At 42.0% G+C, this 19,497-nt stretch overlaps 1 protein-coding gene across 3 annotated transcripts in view; it reads right to left on the bottom strand.

The window, feature by feature from the left end:
- SPOP (speckle type BTB/POZ protein) overlaps positions 1–19,497 on the bottom strand; it is an 82,546-nt gene that overhangs the window by 34,814 nt on the left and 28,235 nt on the right. The window contains exons 2-3 of one of the 3 annotated variants that reach the window (XM_055131017.1): positions 15,063–15,146; positions 1,379–1,424 (exon numbers count right to left, since the gene is read on the bottom strand). The exons of 1 other annotated variant lie outside the window; for it this stretch is intronic. The gene's annotated coding sequence lies outside the window, so the exon portion shown is untranslated. The remainder of the gene's footprint in view (positions 1–1,378; positions 1,425–15,062; positions 15,147–19,497) is intronic. One more of the 3 variants, XM_055131016.1, reaches the window with a different exon arrangement.

Here is a 19,497-nt window from a genome sequence, read left to right as displayed (position 1 = left end):
TTGGGGGGGGGGAACACTCAGCAATGCTCAAGCATCACTCCTGGCAGTGCTTGGGGGACCGTATATGGTGCCAGGGGTCAGAGATCAAACTGGGGTCAGCCGTGCACAAGGCAAGTGCCTTGCCCCTATACTCTCTCTTTGGCCTTATCTCCTTTGATTATGGTCTTAAAATGAAGAAATTTGATAACTCTATATATGGGCAGGGATTACCACCTACAGAAGAGAAATTTTCTCCTTTGAATTTATTAAAAATATGCCAATTTCTCTGTTAAGGGTCTAATAAAACTGAACAAGAAACTGAGAAGACATTCACATTTTTAAGGGTCCATTCCAAAAATCCATAAATGAGAAAAAGTACAACCACAATCAGAGAAGAAAGGGAAGAAGTCTGAATACGTTTTAACAGAATTTCTTCACTCCCAATGACTTGTTAGAATTTACAAGATTAAAGCACAGCAATTCCTATTTTGTCTTAATAAGTCTAAAAACAAATGCAAGGACCCAGACAAACCAAGGAAAAACCCTAAGATGCTAGCCAGAATGGCAGTAAAGTTTTTAATTACCCACAGAGAGAGAAACTCTAAGGTATATAAACAAAGGCAATCTGCTCAGAATCAGACTTCCTTTATAGAGTAAAATGAAGTCCACGGATTGTTTTATCTTCTTTTATGAAATGTAATTCTAATTTGCTTAGAGCTCTTTCCCAGAGAGAAAAATAACCTTTTTCTAAGATCTTTGCAGCACATATTAATTATCGCTCTTGATTTAAAATGTCAATCTAGGGGCAAGGGAGATAGAACAGAGGTTAGGGTACACACCTGTATCTGACACAAAATGATTTTCCGAGCATTACCAGCTGTGGCCCTGGAGGCCCCAAGTACCTCTGAGTGGCCCTGGTGGTCTCTAGCACCACATCCTTGGACCCTATCATTGAACCAGTTAGCTCAGTAGTCCCCGGGCCCCCAACATTGCTTAGGAAGGGTCCCCCTACCTCCCAAAAAGTAAATCTAAACATTTCACAGCTTCTACCATTAATATAAAGTCATATCCCACACACAGTTGTCACCAAAGGAAACGATCTGAATAAACAGTTCTGATTTAGTCCAGGAAAGAATGAAACTCATTTTGAAACCACTTATGAAAATCTTCTTTAATGATGTTTTGTAATGCTTGTTATTAAAAACCAAAAAAAAAAATACCCCTTGTATGCTTACCTTATATGACTTCCAATTTTATATACCATTTGCACTGAAATGAAATAGAAGCTTATACTCAAGATAGGCATTTTTTAAAGTCATGGTAAATATCTTTGTATTTCACTCCATTTTTTTATCATGATTTTAAAATACATTTTAAATGAAATTATGTAAAAACTCACCAAGTCAGTAGGAAGACTCTAATTTGTCTTGTCTAACAGGAAATCTCTGTTGGAAATAGAGATTGTGAATCAGACTTAACTAGATTCTAAATTTCACGAAAGTCTTTACTATTCTGAAAAGGAAAACCTTATAAGACACATTTTCTAGTATTCACTAGCCAAAATTATCAATATTTTATCGCGAGTTTTGAATGCTCTATTTTTTAGTCAACTCTCAAAAAGATCATACTTAGTAATGAAAGTCAGAAAAATCTATAGTGATTATTCTAATGAACCAGCTGGTGAGTGCAGCAAAACTGAAATAGGTGGATTATCAACACTTGCAACAGAGGGGCCAAAGAGATAGTACAGTGAGTAAGGAGCTTGCATTGCTTGTGGCTGCCTAGGTTCAATTCCTGGCACTGCATATGGTCCCCCCCTCCACAGTCTATCAGGGGTGATCCCTGAGCAGAGAGCCAGGAATAAGCCCTGAGCACCGCCCGCTGAGTATGGCCCCAAATCAAGGAAAAATCTAAGAAACAATGTTTACAAAGGAAGTGATCGCTTTAACCAGCTACCTCACAAAATATTCAAGGGATACAAAATTTTATTTCATAATGTTTCACGGAAGGATATTATAAAATACCTTTATTAAAAGATTTTCTGTGATGGAAGTCAGAGAGTTCAATGGGCAGGGTCCCAAGCTTTGCATACAAGAGGCCCAGGTTCCTCTCTGCACTGCATGGTTCCCTGGGCACAACCAGGGGTGATCCCCAGCACCCGGCCTGAAGCTGCCACCGAATACTGCTGGGTGTGGTTTCTCCACCAAAAGAGAAAAAGACGTTCTGTGGGTCACTTCACTAATGCAAGATAAATCTAAACAAAGCCAACAGCCTACGGTTTTAGTAAATCACTATTAACATTGTGATCCTACTGAAAATGAGTCAGGTATCTTGACTAAACAACTACCCTACTGCCCTAATAATCTCTCATTATTCTCCACAGTAATTCAAAACAGAAACAGGCTGAAGAGTGATCACCACGCTCCCAGAAGCCTACCCTAGAAAATGCTGTCTTTCCTTTTATGGAAAAAACGAAACACTGCATACCTCATGGGTGATTCCTTTAAAAAAAAAAAAAAGAAAGAAAGAAAAAGCCTTCCCAAAAAGCTGTAGATACTATTTTTAAATGATACACTGATACAAATAAACTTCTCTTATTTCAGTAAACCAAGTTCTGGTTATCATCAGCAATATAATGAGCCTGCAGCACAACTAAACTACTATTTTAAACTACTAACTCGGGCTATAGTTTGCAAAGCTGACCCATTCTTTGGAATGTACTTTAATAAATTTGCTTGCTTTGTTGTTGAGCGTTGGGGGCGGTGGGGGGGGGAACTAACAAAGAAAAAATGAAAAGAAAAAATAAATGAAGCAAGTCTCTTTAAAACTACCTTCTCCTGGGGCTGGAGCACAGTGGGAAGGGCGTTTGCCTTGCACGCGGTAGACCCGGGTTCGATTCCCTGCATCCTATATGGTCCCCTGAGCACCGCCAGGAGTAATTCCTGAGTGCAGAGCCAGGAGTAACCTCTGTGCATTGCTGGGTGTGACAAAACAAAACAAAAACAAAACAAAAAAACCCTGACTTTCCTTCTCCATCTGATTTAAGAGAAGCAATAATACAGGACTGGAGAGAATGTGCTAGCCTTGCATGCAACTGAACAAGGTTCCATCCCTGGTACCAGTTATGGTCCCCTTAGCAGTATTAGGAATGCTTCCTCAGCACAGAGCTCTGCTGGGTGTGGCCCCAAGACAAATAAAGAGAGTGAGCAAAATAAGGTCACATTCATTTAACAAATATTTACTGAGTATCAACTGTGCAATGCATTGTTTGATACACAATGATTTTTTTAATAAAAGAAAAAAGAAGATGAAACTGACAGAGTCTTTCTGAGGTAAACAGGTAAATGTCTTTAACACTTTATAATTAGGTCAGAGAGATAGTGTAGTGCATAGGGCACATGCCTTGCATGCAGTTGACCTGGGTTCCATCCCGGGTACCCAGAGCCTAGCAGGAATGATTCCTGAGCACAGAGCCAGGAGTAAGTCCTGACCACCATCGGGTGTGGCCCCAAAACAAAAACAAACAACAAAAAAGGACTACTAATTACTCATAGCAGAAGATACCAACCAACTTGTAACAAATGAAAATTCTATGCAAATTTATATTGTTAATGACAATTGGGACTGACCCAGAGATTCATACATACAGATGCTATACCAGCGCTCCGCAACCTCTTACACCTCCAGGTTGGCATCTGGCCTGTATATTGGTTCACAGACTGGCAGTTAGAACCAAATCAGTTATCAGTGGTTTTCAACCTTTCTCCACCCAAGCACAAGTTTCGGTCTGTGGACCTGTGCTTGAAGACTACTGCTCTACACCACTGAGCCACATTCCCAGCCAGTAACTGGAATTCTTTTACTGTTGCTGCTGATTTGGGCTTTTGTGTATGCATGGTGCCAAGGACTGAATTCAGGGCCTCAAGCCTGCAAGGCAAGTTACTCTACTAAAGAGCTACATCCCAGGCCCTATTTCTCTCTCTTTTTTTTTAATTTTGCTTTTGGTCACATCCGGCATTGTACAGGGGTTACTCCTGGCTCATGCACTCAGGAATTACTCCTGGCAGTGCTCGAGGGACCATATGGGATGCTGGGAATCGAACCTGGGTCAGCTGCAAATGCCCTACCCACTGTGCTATTGCTCCAGCCCCGCAGGCCCTATTTCTTAAAGCAGAAACTAATACTAGTATGTCTTTATTCTCTTTTTTAAGTTTAAGGTTTTGGTTTCTCGGTTAATTTGCTAGAACAAGCTTTTTTATTAAGGGCCATATCTGGTGCTGCTCAGGGTTTACAAAAGCCTGGCTCTGTGCACAGGGATCACTCCTGGTGGAGCTCATATGGGGGTGACGGGGATTCAATCTGAGTTGGTTGCGTGCAAGGGAAGCACCCTAATCACATACTATCACTCTAGCCTAAGAACAAACATTTTGAGGCCAATAAATTGGCAAGGTTTAAATACAGAGAGGGCGGGGCGAGTGCATCAGCAGCCTGATTGTGCCTTCAGGCTTCCTGATACCCCAAAACTGCCGCTGTGCCTTTGGCTGGACCCCAACAACTTGGGACCAAGTTTACCAAGAAATTAAATGGCCAAGTTAGGTAAGTGGTAGACGGACCCACAAACCACCTCTAGCTCAGCTATACAAGCTCATATTGGCATTATTTCAGAGACCCATAAATAAATCTCAAAAGAGATTAAAAGTCACAGTTAATCTTGAACTGTGCATGACTACACAGACTGCGGTAAATAGGAGGGGGGCCGGTTGGCCTGCGCCCGCCCCAATAGAGCCCCTGGCAGCCACTTGCTTGCACAATCCAAAATCACCACCATATCTCTGGCCTGACCGCACCATCTCAGGATGAACCTCACTAAGATATAATCTGTTGAAAATTCTGGTATCAGGGTTTTATGACTGAAATCTCCAGGCTTTCTCAGAGTTGGGGTGGGCTACCTCCCCCCACTTCCCAGTACACATGGAAGCACTGGCAGTCAGCCCCACGAACCAACTCCAGCCACCACGTGCTCTACTACTGGCCTTGCTTCAGAGACCCCTAAATAAATCTCAAAAGAGATCAAAAGCCACAGTTAATGAACGCGTGGCTGAACAGACTGGGATAAATCGGAGGGGAGTGGATTGGCTTGTGCCCTGGGCACAGCCCCAGGCAGCCACTTGCTTCCACAATCCAATCCCTGCCATACCCCCGACCTGACCCCACCGTCTCAGGTCAGACCTCTCACCAAGATATAATCTGTTGAAAATTCTGCCATGCGGGGTTTGTGACTGAAATCTCTAGGCTTTCTCAAAGTTGGGATGGGCTACCTCCTCTACCTCCTGTACTTCTGGAAGCCGCGGCAATCATATCCACACCCCAAAGCTGCCACCCAACTGAAAAGCTACTCCAGCCTTACCATCCTGATAAAAATACCGAATGCCCTGAACAAACACCATGGTCTCTGAGCACCTGTATTGCAAACCATAATGCACAAAAGGAAAAGGAGAGAGAGCAAGAAGGAAAGTGCCTTCCATTGAGAGAGGATGAAGGTGGGGGTGGGGGTGGGAGGCTTGGGGGATGGTGGTGGAGAAACAGGGAACATTGGTGGTGGGAAATGTATACTAGTGGAGAGGTGCGTGCTGAATCATTGTATGACTGAAACCCAATTATGAACTGCTCTGTAATGGTCTATCTCACAAATATCCAGTTTAAAAAAAAATTTTTTTAAAGTAATGTGGAGTTCATGACCAATTCAATTAGCTTAGTCAATGGCTGAATAAACCACAGTATTCCTACATTTAAAATAAATAAATAAATACAGAGAGGAACAGAGACACTCAACTACTAATAGGGGGCAAATTATTATAACCATTCTGGAAAAATAGTTCATTATTACATAAAAAAACTAAAGCTCCAGAAGTTCCACTCCCAAATACAGCCCAGAGAAACTCTTGTGCATGTCCACCAGCACACATAAACAAAGATGTTGCTAGAAGTATTGTTTGCAACAGCCAAGATCAATAAAATGGCTACTAAAATTGTGGTACACTCATAAAACAAGATGCCACATGCAACTGAACTTTAATTCCACATAACGTGGTGGAGGAAAATTACAAAGGTATACTTAGGTTCTAAACAAAGACACTAAAGAGCACATATGGTATTATTCCATTTGTATAGTTTAAAAGCTGACAAAGTAACTATATTAGCTTGCAACAGCTCCTGGGTGGTAAAATGAAAAAAATCATTATCGCAAATGTCACAATAATAATACCTGTGAGCAACAATGGGTTGATTAGAAGGGACACACAAAGCAAGCTTCTTTTGGCAAAGATATATTTTAGGTCTAATTGGTGGTTACATAAGTACTTGCTTTTTATAGATAATCATAACAGTTATGTTTTGTGTATTTCCTAGGCATTTTATTTCATAATAAAAACATATAATTTTACATAATTTTTAAAAAAGGAAAGTCTGTGTGTAGAGATATGACAAAGAGCAGACAATAAATTATGTATCTCCCAATATTTAAAACAAAATGTATCTTGATTCTTTTATAACAACTAATAGCAAAGGCAATCCAGGAATAGAGAATAGACAGATTTCCCTTTTATACTTCCCTTCTCTCTGTTTCCTGCTTGTTTGGTTTTTGATGCTGGGGACCGAATCCAGGCTCTCATACATAACGCTTTATCACTAAGTTACATCCCAGCTCCTTTCTCAGAATTTAAATAAAATACCTAAGGATTTTTATTTCAAAAAATTTTTTACTAATAACCAACAACATTAATATTTAAACTACTATTTATAACTATTCAACAGAAGCCACTGAAATACCCAAATTATTGTGAAGTGGTAATTTTCACCAAAAAGTAAGTCAGGATCAAGTACTTCTTGGCATCACTACTCTGGTTCAGTTGAGGTCTTGCGAGGGAACCTCCAGTAACCTTCCTATCTTTCATTCAAAAGCCAAAGTCCTTAAAATGCTGAAAAGGCCGGGCACAATCTGGACCTGATTACCTGCCTGGTCTCATCTCCAATTACCCCTTCTCCTGGGCTCAAGATGTTCCAGGCACACAGTGCTTCTCTGCTGTTGTTTTTGTTCCTCAGACAGAAAGGCTCGTTTTTGCCTGAGGGTTTTGTACTTGCCCTTTTCTCTACTTGATAACTCTTTCCCCAGAAAATCACTTGGCACACTCCCTCACCATTGTGCCGGCGTGAGGCCTTTGGATGCCCTTAAAAATGTAATTCCCATGGCAGAGAGAGCACAGGAGTAAAGAAGCTTGCTCGCAGGAGGCCAACCCTGATCAAATACACACACTGTATACAGTCTCTGACCACTGCCAGCTTATGACCACCTCCAGGTGAGGCCCCAAAATAAAAACAAGGCAAAATGTAACACCCTAGCCACATCCTATTCCTCCTACTTTTTGTTTTTTCTGTAATACACAAAGTCTTCTCCTATGCTGTATCTGGAATGTAAGAAGACAGATTCCTAGCAGTTGTGTTGCTGCATCCTGACATTGTAAGGCACATGGAAGGACAAAATAACTCAAATTCATCTCTCTCTCTCTCTCTCTCTCCAGGACTGACCCCTGAGTGCAGAACTAGGAGTAAGCCCTGGGCACAGTCAAAGTAGCAGAAATCCCAAAATAAAACTAAACAAACAAACAAACAAAAAAACCATGATGCTTCCCTTCTTTGTCAAGTTTATTAACAAGCATCAGGTTATGCTCTTACTACTTAGAAATAGCTGACACAACCGATGTTGGCGTAGATGTGGGGAGAAAGGGACTCTCCTTCACTGCTGGTGGGAATGCCGACTGGTTCAGCCCATTTGGAAAACAGTATAGACGATTCTCAAAAAATCAGAAATTGAGCTCCCAATTGACCCAGCAATACCACTTCTGGGAATATATCCTGGAGAGGCAAGAGTGTAGTAGAAATGACATCTGCACTTGTATGTTCATTGCTGCACTGTTCACAACAGCCAAAATCTGGAAAAAACCCAAGTGCCCAAAAACAGATAACTGGTTAAAGAAACTCTAGTACATCTACACAATGGAATACTATACAGCTGTTAGAAAAGATGAAATAATGAAATTTGCATATAAGTGGATCAACATGATAAATATCATGTTAAGTGAAATGAGTCAGAAAGAGAGGGATAGAAAAGACTGTACTCATCTGTGGAATATAAAGTAATAATGGGAGACTAACACCCAAGAATAGTAGAGATAAGGACCAGAAAGTTTACTCCATAGCTTGGAAGCCGGCCTCAAATGCTAGGGGAAAAGGCAGCTCAGATAGAGAAGGGACCACCTAGTAAAGGGTGTTCGGAGGACCCGTTTGGGTTGGGAGATGTGTGTGTAATGTAGACTATAGATTGAACACAATGGCCACTCAATGCCTCTATTGCAAACTATAACACCCAAAAAGTTAGAGAACAAATGGGAATGCCCTGCCACAGAGGTGGGGTGGGGAGGGGGGGATGAGGAGGGGGTGGGGGAAGGGATACCGGGATCATTGGTGGTGGAAAATGTGCACTGGTGAAGGGATTGGGTACTTGATCATTATATGACTGAAACACAAGCATGAAAGTTTGTTAAGTATGTAACTGTACCTCACAGAGATTCACTTAAAAAAAAGAAAAAAAGAAATGTTGACACAAACTAATATTTTCCCCTAACAAGTGTACATTACATGTTGTACAGATGACAATGCTTGGCTCAAGAGACAAAAAACTCCCCTTATATTGCTAGTAGAAATAGACTGGCATAAGTAGGAATTACTTGATTTAAAAAAAAAATACATAAAGGCAGATGCAATAATATACTGGATCCCTCCCTGGTGCTTGCGAGGCCGTATGGTGTCTGGGATTGGGCACACAGGTGCTCTAACTCTTGTTCTATCTTCCCAGCCCAAAACTAAAAACTTTCATAGCAGAATGGAGGGAAATTAAACTACTACGAGATTAATATGAAAAATTTTATTGCAAAATAACTATAGAAACATTTCTCTATAACATGGGGTTAGATAGTACAGTGGGTAGGGTATATGCCATGTACACGGCCAACATGGGTTCAATCCCCAGCACCACATACAGTCCTCCTAGCCTGCCAGGAGTGAGCCCTGAGTGCTGAGCCAGGTAAACCCTGAGCACTGTTGGGTGTGGCAAAGAAAGAAAGAGAGAGAGAGAGAAAACAAGATGGGGGATGAGAGGGAAAGAGACACACACAGAGACAGAGACTAGAGACAGGAGAGAGAGAGAGAGAGAGAGAGAGAGAGAGAGAGAGAGAGAGAGAGAGAGAGAGAGAGAGAGTGTTCTCTACAAAAATGGTTCCAAACCATTTTCTTTCCTGTGACCTCCTTCCCACCTTGTCTCCTTCCTGTGGTACCCCCATCTTACCTGCTGGTCGCCTAGTCTTCTACTGTTCTTCCTCCCCATCCCCATTCACACATTATTTTCACCTGGGGACCCCTTGGAATACCCCTGGGCCCACAGGGGGGCAACCAATTGAAAAGTGCAGTTCTACCGCATAAAATGTAGGGTTGAGGTGCTACAGAGCAGGTCATAAACTCCATTCAAAATATTAGAAAAATAATTCAGGAGATGAATGGTAGGGTAAGGATTTGCCTCACAGAAGGCCAACCTGGATTTGCAGTAAGAACCCCAGTAATATATATTGTCTTCTGAGCACAGTACTGAGCAGGAGTAAGCCCTGGGTACTGCAGGATGTGGTCCAAAACCAAAATGACTATATGGCAAAAAAAAAAAAAAAAAAAAGGATAATAACAAAACTGCCATATGAGTAAGGAGATATACTTTTGAGCACACACAGAGCTTATATTTTACCCAAGTTAAAGAAGTTAAATAAGCCTCGATACAATGATAATTTTTATTTGTTTGCGGGCTACACCTGACAGTGCTCAGGCCTTACTACAGGGATCACTCCTGGTGGTGCCTGAAGGGCCATACAGGATGCTGCGAATCAAATCTAGGTCAGCCATGTGCACCATCACACCGGCCCACAAAGGTAACTTTTTAACTACATATTTGCGACCTGAGTCATATTCTGAAACATGAGAAATCTTAGAGAAAGCACTAAGGTGAGATTTCTATGCTGAGGCCCAAGTAATGCTCTGGAGGTCTTGGGGCCAGTCCCAGAGATACTCAGCCCACCGGGCTGGACAGCTCAATGCCAGGCCCAGCAATGAGGAGCAGCGCTTGGGACTGACATCAAAGCCACAACTGGCATTTCTCAAAGGGGTCGTTCAGGGGGGCCATGCTCATCAAACTCAGGACCCCTTACGTGCCCTTACCTCTGACCTATCTCCCCAGCCCTCAACTGCTTTTCTTATTTAAAAAAAAAATATTTGGCCTCCCCCTACCCTGATGAAGCCCTGAGTTGCTGCCCACAAACGGCTCCTGGCTCCTAGATGGCCATGATCCAAGAGGCGCACAGACCATCCTCGGAAACCAGCGGCTTCTGGCAGAAATGTGTCTGGACTGAGCATTAAACTACGGTGCCGTGCCATCCGGGTGGGGAAAGGTGTTTGTCCCTTCCGCCTTTTCTCCTCTGCGGTGCGGTGGCTGCCACCTTTTCAGAGTCTATCAGACAGCCACGTATGAGACGGCAGTGACACAAGGGGCCTCACAGGATGGGGGGGAACCAGTCCCTCTCCCCACCCCAAGGAGGCCCCAAATTGCCACCCACGAATGGCTCCTGGCTCCTGAACGGCCATGATCCCAGAGGCACACAAACCAATCTCGTAACCCAGAGGCTTTTGGCAGAAATCCCTCCAGACTTATTACTAAAATATCAGAAATCCAAAATGCTCTTCATATCAGCAATAGAGAACAAATTATCTAATGATGCCTTTTGGGCAGGTCTGAATGCTGGGGAAAATTCCAAATAATAATGACAGATCTCTTGTCGAAATATTGAATGTGATCAAAACAGAGAGAGTAAGGTGGAAATCATCTGCCACATGGGTGGGGGAAGGGGTGGGAGGGGGGCATACTGGGGTTCTTGGTGATGGAGGGTGTGCACTGGTGAGGGGATGGGTGTTTGATCAGTGTATGACCAAGACTTAGACTGGAAAGCTTTGTAACTGTTCTCACCGTGATTCAACTAAAAGAAAAAAATATATTAGGGGGGGGTAGGGAGCAAACCCAGTGGTACTTTGTGGTGGCTCCTCCCAGCTCTGTGCTGAGGACCGTGTAGGTTACAGAAATTGGAATTGGGTTGGTCACATACAACTGTCTTAACCCCTGTACTATCTCTTTATGCCCTTGCTTGCTTTAAAAAAAAAAAAAAAAACACAAAACCTAGCACATAAATTCTTTTCACTCTCTTAAAGATAGCTGATATGTTCATGAGGCAAATATATCAAGAATACAGAGGCCTAACTCCCAAGATATGTAGCTTTGGTTCTAGATCACTGCATAAAGTGAATCATTTCAATAAAGTAACTGGCATCCATGTGGATATAAAAGTTATGTTTGCCATATATTGTAGTCTACGTGTGCAGTAGCATTTTATCTTAAAAATCAAATGTATATACAGCAGGCAAGGTGCTTGCCTTGCTAGTGGCCAACCTGAGTTCAAACCTTGGTTAGAGCCCAGCCAGGTGTGTCCTACTGCCCCCTCATCACCCCAATAAATAAATATTACCCTAACCTTAATAACCTCAATTTTTAAATCCTCTTGCCAAAAACTGCTAATACTCAACTCAGCTTTAGCAAGTCAGAATCATTTTGCTGGTGGGGTGTCTTGCTTCAGAATACTGAAAGTTGACTGATCAGGGTGATAGTTGCTGACAAGTAAAGTAGCTCAACAATTTCTTAAATTAAGAAAATAATGATGGGCCAAGGAGATAGCTCAAAGGGTCAGGGCACATGCTTTGCATGCAGGTGGTCCTGTTCAAACCCCAGCATCCTGGCTCCCTGAGCACCACCAGGAGCAGCTCCCAAGCAATGTGCGCCCCGATGGTGCGAACCAGCAAGAACAGAAGATTTTTTTTTTTTTTTTTTGCTTTTTGGGTCACACCTGGCGATGCACAGGGGTTACTCCTGGCTCTGCACTCAGGAATTACCCCTGGCCGTGCTCAGGGGACCATATGGGATGCTGGGATTAGAACCCGGGTCGGCCGCATGCAAGGCAAACACCCTACCCGCTGTGCTATCTCTCCAGCCCCCAAGAACAGAAGATTTAAACATTAAGTTTGCCACACTGGTTTGACTTTCCCTTTCACAAGAGACGTCTCTGTAACATACAAGGTGGTTGACAGCATTTTGCCCACAGTAGAACTTTCAAAATTGAAGTCAATCCTCTCAAACCCTGTGGCTACTTTATCAACTAAGATTATCCTTTGCTTTGATTACAACAAAGAAAAATGACACTAACAGACTTGCTCAAGGCAGGGTTGTCACAAACCTATGGGGGAAGAATGCAATATCTGCGAAGTACAATAAATCAAAGAGCAATAAAACAAGATGCGCTGTATCTTCATATATGAAGTTTATATTCAAACTAGTTTAAGAAAGAAGTCCTACTCAAACACTTGCAATAAGCAGGTGTATTATCAGAGAGGAGTAACAGTTTTCATTTGTGACACTTCAACTCTGTGTGCTCAAAAGCTCTGAATAAGGATCTGGTTGGAGAGGTAGAAAATGAAACAGAAGCATTATTCTCAACTTCACCATAATGAATAAAGTATAACTGATTCAAGATTCCAGAAAAAATAAATGACACTGCAAACCTGACAAGAGAAAAACAGCTAACCCCATCAAACAATGGGGGGAGGGTGCTCGGCTTGCCTTGATCCCGGCACCTGGATCGGCTCACAAGCCCGCCAGGAGTGATCCCTGAGCTCAGTACCCGAACACTCAAAAAAAAAAAAAAAAGGGTGTCCCCCCACACACAAAAAAGAAAACAACTTTTAAAAATACTCAGGACTTTCCACATCTTTCTAATGTTTGTCCCCCCTCTTCCTGTACTTTTTCTGTCCCAACTTTTCTTCCTTCCATTGCTCTTGGTTTTTTGGTTGTTGGGGGGCGGGGAGGTGCCACAGCTGGAGATGACCAAGGATTCCTCCAGGCTCTGGACTCAGGAATCACACTTGGTGGTGCACAGGGGACCATAGGGGGCGCTGGGGATCAAACCTGGGCTGGCCACCTGTAAGGGAAATATTCTACCCGCTACACTATCTCTCCAGCCCCAATCATTTTCATTTCTTATGGAGGGGATACTACCAAGGGAACCAAACAAAATCCCACGTGAGCCTGCCATCTACATAATGGGAAAAACGTTTAAAAAAAAAAAACAACACAACTACATTTCACAGACTTTCATTTTGGCTAGAAATGAAGCTCCAATTACTACCTAAGACAGCAAAACCAAACTTGCGTATTTCATCATCCCAGATGGTTAACAGCATTTAAAGTATTAAATCAAAAACATTACAAAATGTAATACATCATAATCTTAAATTATCTGGTGTGCTGTTTTACAAGTCACTCTAAGAATGCATTGGTTTGTGTAGCTGAATTCTATAACCTGGTGCAAACTGTGACTTTTTGAGATTCGCGGAAAAGATTCAGCTATGTGCTCCCAGCCTCACCTTCCTGGTCTTCTTTAAAAGGGCTTCCAAGACTTGCCCCTCAACCCTCTGTTCTCCGACCCCACCTTTTTGTTTTGTTTTGTTGCCATACCTGGCAGTGCTCAGGGGTTACTCCCGGCTCTGTGCTCAGGAATCACTCCTGATAGGCCCAGGGACCCATATGGGATGCCAGGGATTGAACCTAGGTTGGCTGTGTGCAAGGCAAGTTTTCCCTTGAACACATATTCACTTGCTTGTCTGTTTCTGTGTTTACTTATTTCCACTCTGGAGAAGCCCATGTTCTCTCTAGAACATGTACTTCTTGCTTTTTATCCTCTCACATCTTTTTAAGCAAGTTTTTTTTTTAAAAAAGCTATCTTATTTCACCAAAGGAAAAAAAGGGGGGGGGGCCTTCCGAAATCCTTTCTGTGTTAAATGCTAGAAAGATATATAACTATTCCCCCACGAGCAGCAGTTGAGGCTTCACAGACTTCAGAGTACATTGACATTCATAATCTTATTTGGGGTTTGTAACAGCTCAGCAAAATATGCAAGGCAAGAGTTCTTCACAAATAAGGAAAAAGCAGCTCAGAGGTTAAACAACAACTTTGTACAGGGCCAACATGGTGGTTTGCAATTCCTGAGTGACTGCTTCATCATTCCTGTTACTATGTGTCGGTGTTTCTTACACTGGGTATGGTTTTAAATTTGACATGCAGGAACTGAAAAATATCCAGTAGAAAAAAACATTTACATACCCTAACTTTCAATTTCTATTTCAGTGTTAAGTGGCAACTGCTGAAAGTATGTTCCTTTGTTACAATGAATTCTGAGCAACCTTATGAAGACCTGGGGAAAATTACTGATAGGCCCATGACTATTTTCAGAAATGTACCCTGGGAATAACTTGTATGTCCTAACACTTTTAGAATGACTGTCCATGCTTTAGTAACTAACCATTATTAAATTTTAAAAATAAGATGTCAACTGTCCTAACATGCCAGAATAAATTCCTAGTCTGAATTTCTAAGTGTCTCTTTCCCTCTAGAGATATCCATCTCTGCGCCACAAACTTACAGACTTGGAAAGAACAATTTCTGTAATTCCTCAATTACATTCATTTGAGATGTCTAATGTAACTAAAATATGAAATGGCATTACCTTCTACCCAGTTCAGTCTAGCCTCTATCTTCTCACATCTTTTTTTTTTTCCTTTTCGGGTCACACCCGGCGATGCTCAGGGGTGACTCCTCACTCTGCACTCAGGAATTACTCCTGGCGGTGCTCAGGGGACCGTATGGGATGCTGGGAATCGAACCCAATTCAACCGCGTGCAAGGCAAATGCCCTACCCGCTGTGCTATCGCCCCAGCCCCCTATCTTTCCATATCTAATCCATCAGTAAGTCTTGTCAGTTGTCCTGCTTCCTAACATACTCCTCACACTCATTTCAGTCTAATTTTATCCATTTCTGAACAATTTTCTCACCTGACCCGAAGTTAACTGGTTTCTAATTGATTGCCCAGATTTCTCTCCAGCACAATCTAGTCTTCACATAGCAGTCACAATGAACTTAAAAAAAAAAAAAAAAGTCATATCATGTCACTTCCATTTAATCACAAAAAATAAAATTCAATCTTTTTACCTGACTTTATAGATTCCTATTAAGAGTTGGTTCGTTATACCGAACTCATCACTTACCTTTCTCCCAGATCACTTCACTCCAAACACACTGGCCTCCTTTCTATAAATAAGCCGGGACTGTTTAGTCTCAGGCCTTTGTACTCTCCTCCCTAGCTTTAAAGACCCTTCTAAATTTTCACATTGCTTGCTTCCTGTATTTGTTTCGATCTCCGAAAACGCCTTCTCTAACCAGGTCAGAAGGCTCAGCCCCTGGGGCCCAGAGGATGACTCAGTGGTAAAAGCCCCTGCGTGAAGCCCTTAGTTTGATTCTCAGTACTGCCCTACACATGGTTCTGGTGGCCTTGCGATCCTGGGCACCTCAACAAAATGTGCAACCTCTGGTAAAGCCCCACATTCGAGAGGATGATGATTAGGGTGTTCCACTCCCAGTGAGCATGTGAGAGGGCACCACAGCACGACCAGCAAACACTACCACCACTACGTGGCACACGTCACGAGTGTGGGAGCATGGGTGCAGCACTGCAACTACAGTGTGCAAGCCAGGGGAACAGAAGCTGAGCAGGAGCAACGCCTGTCATCACACAGCAGCAGCAACAAAGGGAAACAACAGCAAAACTACCAGCCTCACCCCACGCCTTTCTATGTGCACTTATAATGTTGACATTCTGGTCCAGTTAAGTGGAACAGCAGAACCCAAACGGGGATCCCGCTGAGATGATACCCAGTTCAAGATAGCCTTATCGTTCTGCTTTTTTGAGTTCCAAAAAAAACTATTTTTTTTTCTTTTTGGGTCACACCTGGCCATGCACAGGGGTCACTCCTGGCTCTGCACTCAGGAACTACCCCTGGCCGTGCTCAGGGGACCATATGGGACGCTGGGATTTGAACCCGGGTCGGCCGAGTGCAAGGCAAACGCCCTACCCGCTGTGCTATCTCTCCAGCCCCCCCCCAAAAAAACAACAAAAAAAAACTATTAAACTTTCTCTTTTATTTATAATTTTTAAACAAAGCTGTACTTGGGGGCTGGAGCAATAGTACAATGGGTAGGGCACTTGCCTTGCACATGTCAGAGCTGTGTTTCATGCCCAGCACCCCATATGGTCCCTCAAGTCTGCCAGGAGAGCTTCTTGAGATCAGAGCATGGAGTAAGCCCTAAGCACCACAGGATGGCCCAGAAAACAACAACAACAACAACAAAAAGCTATACTTAACCTCTGAAATTTTTCCTCACTATATGTTTAGATTTCTCTTTCGGGAGGACACTCTCAAGCAGTGTTCAGGGACCTGGAAGACACTCCTGCAAATGGGCCCAACAATGTGGCGCTGTGTGGGCCTGGGGCAGGGCTGAGGACCACCAGGGCCACATCCAGTGGTTCTAGTGGAAACACACGACGCCACTCGTAAGGTCTCTGCTTACAAGACATGTGTCCAAGCACTGAGGTATCTCCCTGAGAGAGATGCTCCCACATTAGCACTCTTGTGTGTTCCCTCCCTCTTAGTTAAAACATAAAATCTTTACACTCTACTTTCTTTAATGTCTTAAAGAAACCACTACATTTTCTAAATACTTTATACTACGGTTTCTTTCCTGTCAATTAGAAAAAACAACTCATCATGAACCAGGTAGCTAGGTTCTGTGTTCTGAGACAAAAGACTGGTTTATAAAAATAAACCAATTTTATTTTAGAAAAATAAAGATACGTATCATTTTTTAAGGTGGCAATGTAAATAACAGCAGTCATTTTAACAAATGCCTTGTAGAGTGAGCAGAGATCAAGGAAACCTGTCAAAGATTACTTAATTCTTCAGAAGTAAAAGTTTGAAACCATTTCAATAAAGGGAATTCTTGTTATTTACCTGAATACTCTTGAGGGCAAAAGACCTGTGGCCGGAGCATCCTGTCTGGCACACAGAAGTCTTCAGAAACAGTTGGATAGAGGAATTATTTAAAAAAAAAAAATCTGGACATATAAAAGGCTGGATAAAACCAAATGATTTTGTTTTGCAAACCAGGAAACTGACCCCATCCCTTCACTAAGTGGCCTACTGCCCCTCCAATGCCATATATTTCAATACATTTAGGAATCCAGGAACAGAGTTACAAATTCCAGGCTACTACACCATCTCCCTGTAGTTATATTGGAAAAAGCAAATCTTAGGTTCAAAAAGTTCAATATAGGTAAACAAAGTGCATGTGAAAAACAGTAATTATGGCAAGAGAGATAGTAGAACAGGTAAGAGTGCTTGCTTTGCACACGGCTGACCGAGGTTCAATGCCAGGCATCCTCTATGGTTCTCCGAGCACTGCCAGAAGTGATTCCTGTATACAGTGCCAGGAGTAACACTGGAGTATCAGGGTTGTGGCCAAGAACAAACAAACAAAACACCATAATTATGGATGGCGAATTGAGTAATGATACAGAACATAAAAACAAAGCAAAAAACTGTGTAGCTACTCATTATTAAGAGTATAAATAGAGCAATCACGTAGACCAACCAAATTCTCTCCACTATTAGAAAGAATATGGGAAACAAAAGAAAAAACATGCCGCACAGAGCTCCCCCAATCCAGCCTTCCAGTCTGACCTAATTTGACTGTTCATATTAAGTCAACTGTCAAACTACCCAATTCCATTACTGAGGCTGCATTCACAACAGAATTAAGTGGCTATACAAACTGGATACCTCCCCAAGGATGCGGGGTTACAGAGATAAATTTGCAAATCTATTTGTTCTTGGCCCTCTATAACCTTTTCTCCCTTTCAATTCAACCAAACCTTTACTGATTAAAACTGCACAGGCAGGATTTGACTCTGATCCTGGAGATGTGAAAAGGATCCTTTATGCTATTTCCTGAAAGCACTTTCCCTTAAAGCAAAGATTCACCTTATCAGCATACTCAATTATCAAACAGACTGCCCATCTTGAGAGCATTCGGAAATTCTAAATTTTGCCTGTTTTTCCTACTTACATGTGTAGTAGTCACAAGCAATTATAGCTTTTTATCTTAAATCCAACAACTGATCTTAATATTAATAAATTTTTCTTTTGCTTAGAACTGATGTCATCAACCACGAAGACATTTCATTGATTACAATGTGGATATCCAATCCTACGTTGAGCTATTAGCCTTACCGCACCAATTTCTTTGGTTTGAACAAAGGAAAAATGTTTCTATATTTGAGGAGGCAAAAAAGAACTCAACCTATACTTTAAAAATGTTCCTATTTTCAATGGACCCGAGCAAAAGAACAGTGAGTAGGGTACTTGCCTTGCACGTGGCTAACCCTGGTTTGATCCCTGGCATCTCATATGGTCCCCTGAGCACCACCAGGAGAAATTCCTGAGTGCAGAGCCAAGAGTAATCCCTGAGAATCACCAGGTGTGGCCCAAACATCTTTCAACCCCCCATCAAACCTTTTAAAAATGTTCCTATTTTCAAAACTGAAAGCTTCACCGTGAATATATACCAACTATCAGTAGATTTTTGCCTTTAAACAGCATGTCATTTAGAAGTCACAAAGTTAGTTTTTCCATCTATTCACCTCCTGGATACTATAAACAATAAAATCAATCTAAAAACTCTAGAATAGGGGCCAGAGAGATAATACAGTCAGTAAGGCGCTTGCCTTACACATAACCAACCCAGGCTCAAATCCTGGCAACCCATATGGCCCCCAAGCAATACCGAAAGTGATTCCTGAACACAAAGTCAGGAGTAAGCCCTGAACACTGCTGGGTGTGACACAAAAACAAAAGTAAAAATCTAGAAGTCAGGTATTCATACCAAAAATGGAAGTTTTCAATTCTAAATATAAATTCACTTCAAATGTTTAAAAAATCATTATGTAAATCCACTTTTTCTCTAGGGGCTACACCCAGCATTACTCAGAGGGCCAAGAGATGCCAGGGACAGAACTGAATCTCACACATATAAGGCATATATTCTACCACTTGAACAACACCTCAATAAATTGGTTCCAATAAATTAACTTTTAAGTAACTGGGTCTCCAAAGTTACAAATGTGAGGAGTTAATACTACCACTTTATCTTTACTATCAGAAGTCATTACTTTAAGAACTGTCTTACAAAGGTCAACATTTTATTGGGTCTTCCAAAATCAATTCTTCACAATGAGAAATGGACACCAGTTAAATAAACCACGGAAGAAGAATAGAGTAAGTCACAATATTCTAAAGTGTTTGCTTCCCCCAGGAGCTGAATTCTAGTACAGACTCTGTAGATAAAGTCCTAAAAGTGAGATTCCCAGCTTTAAAT

This window comes from Sorex araneus, chromosome 3 (genome assembly GCF_027595985.1).
Source record: "Sorex araneus isolate mSorAra2 chromosome 3, mSorAra2.pri, whole genome shotgun sequence".
NCBI classification, from domain to species: domain Eukaryota; kingdom Metazoa; phylum Chordata; class Mammalia; order Eulipotyphla; family Soricidae; genus Sorex; species Sorex araneus.
The sequence above is the reverse complement of the archived record's forward strand: the minus strand, read 5'-3'. Positions and strand labels throughout refer to the sequence as shown.